The sequence below is a fragment of the Symsagittifera roscoffensis genome, chromosome 4 (genome assembly GCF_963678635.1).
Source record: "Symsagittifera roscoffensis chromosome 4, txSymRosc1.1, whole genome shotgun sequence".
NCBI classification, from domain to species: Eukaryota; Metazoa; Xenacoelomorpha; order Acoela; family Convolutidae; genus Symsagittifera; species Symsagittifera roscoffensis.
In genome coordinates, this window is record NC_087065.1 from 3,837,456 (window position 1) to 3,838,123 (window position 668).

The following is a 668-nucleotide window of genomic DNA, read 5'->3' on the forward strand; positions in this document are numbered from 1 at the left end:
TGTTGTTGCGATCGACTATTGATTGACGGGCAAAATACAGTCGAAGGAGCAGAAACCGAGGGGCAAGCAGCATAGTACAGTACAGAGCAGCCAACCACCAAATCAACCCTTTTGGGATTGTAAACAGTACTGGGAATCGGTTGCTCCGCTGACCTCAGTACCAAAGGGAACATATTGCGACGGTGTGAAATAGCAAGCGAGACCGGCCTAGAAATGTTGTGATTTTCCTCAGTGTTTATACCATTCAACATTACACAAAATTTAGATATCCTTGCCAGAAAATGAAGCCGAAACGAACTTTGTTGACATCTTAGCTTTTTGATTAAATCAGTTTTAAAAAAGTTTTATGGTGTAGTGAAATTCAATCCCGAGCAGAGCAACTATAGAGATAATCACATTTTAAAATAAAACTCACCTTATTCTTAACGTCTTTTACGCAGCCACATTTTCTCGACACCAAAAAATTGAATCATTTCATTTCGGTCGCATTCTCGACTGAATTTGAATTGCCACTAGCTTAGCTCATTACCATGTATCTCAAAATCCGATTCACATTCGGTAATCTCATCAAAACTTACATACTTAATCAAAAATTACATATTGTTTGTTACAACTGGGAAAAGATTCGTTTTCTAGTAGAACCGCAGTAATAACTAGAAAGCGGACAC